The sequence below is a fragment of the Arachis hypogaea genome, chromosome 5 (assembly GCF_003086295.3).
Source record: "Arachis hypogaea cultivar Tifrunner chromosome 5, arahy.Tifrunner.gnm2.J5K5, whole genome shotgun sequence".
Lineage (NCBI taxonomy): Eukaryota > Viridiplantae > Streptophyta > Magnoliopsida > Fabales > Fabaceae > Arachis > Arachis hypogaea.
In genome coordinates this window covers 51,773,235-51,776,552 of record NC_092040.1, presented here as the reverse complement: position 1 = coordinate 51,776,552, position 3,318 = coordinate 51,773,235, and the positions used below count along the sequence as shown (strand labels likewise).

Here is a 3,318-nt window from a genome sequence, read left to right as displayed (position 1 = left end):
TATCTTGTTATCTTCTTATCTTTTCAAAATTGATTTTTAAACCTTTTTCAACTAACCAATTAACTTTTGTTTATTTTTTATCTTTTTCAAAATCAACTAACAACTTTTCTCTCTCTAATTTTCGAAAATATCTCCCTCTTTTTCAAAAATTCTTTTTAATTAATTAATTGTTTTAAAATTTTAATTTTAATTTTATTTCCCCTTTAATTTTCAAAAATCCTTAACTCCTTTTTCAAAAATTATTTTTGAAAACTTCTCTCTCTCATCTTATTCTATTTATTTATTCATTTACAAAACACTTCTCTTCATCTCAAATCTCTGCTCCTATCCTCACCCTTGTGTTTGGATTATTCATTCTTCTTCACTCTTATTCCCTTTCTTCTTCTACTAACATAAAGGAATCTCTATACTGTGACATAGAGGATTCCTCTTCTTTTTCATATGAGCAGGAACAAGAAAAAATGCATTCTTGTTGAAGCTGATCTTGAACCTGAAAGGACTCTGAAGAGGAAATTAAGAGAAGCTAAATTATAACAATCCAGAGACAACTTTACTAAAATTTTCGAATAACAAAAGGATATGGCAGCCGAACCCAACAACAATAATGCAAGGAGGATGCTTGGTGATTATACTGCACCCACTTCCATGTTTGATGGAAGAAGCATCTTAATTCCTGCCATTGGAGCAAACAATTTTGAGCTGAAACCTCAACTAGTTGCTCTAATGCAACAAAATTGCAAGTTTCATGGACTTCCATCAGAAGATTCCTACCAGTTTTTAACTGAGTTCTTGCAGATATGTGAGACTGTTAAGACTAATGGAGTAGATCCTAAAGTCCATAGGCTCATGCTTTTCCCTTTTGCTGTAAGAGACAGAGCTAGAACATGGTTGGACTCACAACCTAAGGATAGCTTGGACTCTTAGGATAAGCTGGTCACGGCCTTCTTGGTTAAATTCTTTCCTCCTCAAAAGGTGAGGAAGCTTAGAGTGGATGTTCAGACCTTCAAGCAAAAAGATGGTGAATCCCTCTATGAAGCTTGGGAAAGATACAAGCAGATGACCAAAAAGTGTCCTTCTGACATGTTTTCAGAGTGGACCATGATAGATTCTATTATGGTCTATCTGAGTTCTCTAAGATGACACTGGATCATTCTGTAGGTGGATCTATTCACCTAAAGAAAACGCCTGCAAAAGCTCAGGAACTTATTGAAATGGTTGCAAATAACCAGTTCATGTACACTTCTGAGAGGAATTTCGTGAATAATAGGACGCCTCAGAGGAAGGGAGTTCTTAAGATTGATGCTCTGAATGCCATATTGGCTCAGAACAAAATGTTGACTCAGCAAGTCAACATGATTTCTCAAAGTCTGAATGGATGGCAAAATGCATCCAACAATACTAAAGAGGCCTCTCTTAAAGAAGACGCTTATGATCCTGAAAACCCTGCAATGGCAGAGGTAAATTACATGGGGGAAGCCTTTGGCAACACCTATAACCCCTCATGGAAAAATCATCAAATTCCTCATGGAAGGATCAACAAAAGCTTCAACAAGGCTTTAATAATGGTGGAAGAAATAGATTTAGCAATAGCAAGCCTTTTCCATCATCTTCTCAGCAACAGACAGAGAATTCTGAGCAGAGCACCTCTAACTTAGCAAATATAGTCTCTGATCTGTATAAGGCCACTTTAAGCTTCATGAGTGAAACAAGGTCCTCCATCAGAAATTTGGAGGCACAAGTGGGCCAGCTGAGTAAGAAAGTCACTGAAACTCCTCCTATTACTCTCCCAAGCAATACTGAAGAGAATCCAAAAAGAGAGTGCAAGGCCATTGACATAATCAACATGGCCAAACCTAGAGAGGAAGGAGAGGACGTGAATCCCAATGAGGAAGACCTCAGCGGACGTCTCTCAAGCAAGAAGGAGTTCCTTATTGAGGACTTAAAGGAATCTGAAGGTCATATAGAGACCATAGAGATCCCATTAAACCTCCTTCTGCCATTCATGAGCTCTGAAAACTATTCTTCCTCTGAAGAGGATGAAGATGTAATTGGAGAGCAAGTTGCTCAATATCTAGGAGCTATCATGAAGCTGAATGCTAAGTTGTTTGGTAATGAGACTTGGGAAGGTGAACCTCCCTTGCTCATTGGTGAACTAGACACATGGGTTCAGCAAACTTTACCTCAAAAGAAACAAGATCCTGGTAAATTCTTAATACCATGTACCATAGGCACCATGACCTTTGAAAAGGCTCTGTGTGACCTAGGGTCAGGCATAAATCTTATGCTACTCTCTGTAATAGAGAAACTGGGGACCATTGAGGTACAACCTGCCATATTCTCATTGCAAATGGTAGACAAGTCAGTAAGACAAGCTTATGGATTGGTAGAGGACGTGTTGGTAAAGGTTGAAGGCCTTTACATCCCTGCTGATTTCATAATCTTAGACACTAGGAAGGAGGAGGATGAATGCATCATCCTTGGAAGACCTTTCCTAGCCACAGCAAGAGCTGTGATAGATGTTAATAGAGGAGAATTAGTCCTTCAATTGAATGGGAACTACCTTTTGTTTAAGACCCAAGGGTGTTCTTCTGTAACAATGGAGAGGAAGCATGAAAAGCTTCTCTCAGTACAAAGTCAAACAGAGCCCCCACAATCAAAATTTAAGTTTGGTGTTGGGAGGCCACAGCCATACTCTAAGTTTGGTGTTGAATCCCCACATCCAAACTCTAAGTTTGGTGTTGGGAGTCTACAACATTGACCTGATCACCTGTGAGGCTCCATGAGAGCCCACTGTCAAGCTATTGACATTAAAGAAGCGCTTATTGGGAGGCAACCCAATTTTTATTTATCTAATTCTATTTTTATTTTTATTTTTCTTTTATGTTTTATTAGGTTCATCATCATATGGATTCATAAAATAAATACTAAAATTAAAAACAGAATAAAAAACAGCAGAAGAAAAAGCACACCTTGGAGGAAGGCCTTACTGGCGTTTAAACGCCAGTAAGGAGCATCTAGCTGGCGTTTAACGCCATAACAGAGCATGGATCTGGCATTGAATGCCAGAAACATGCAGCAATCTGTCCTTCACCTTTCTTAAATGAAACATGTTTTTAATACAAAAGAACAAAAAGTACATGAGTTTCGAATTTATCCTTGAATTTAGTTTAATTATGTTGATGTGGTGACAATACTTTTTATTTTCTGAATGAATGCTTGAAAAGTGCATATTTTTGATCTTATTGTTTATGAATGTTAAAATTGTTGGCTCTTGAAAGAATGATGAACAAAGAGAAATGCTATTGATAATCTGAAAAA

At 37.6% G+C, this 3,318-nt stretch overlaps 1 non-coding gene across 1 annotated transcript; it reads right to left on the bottom strand.

Moving 5' to 3' along the window:
• Positions 1-978: 978 nt before the first annotated feature.
• On the bottom strand, positions 979-1,082 carry LOC112804474 (small nucleolar RNA R71). The gene has a single exon (XR_003203088.1). It is a non-coding gene; the product is annotated as a small nucleolar RNA R71 (small nucleolar RNA).
• Between the last annotated feature and the right edge of the window lie 2,236 nt (positions 1,083-3,318).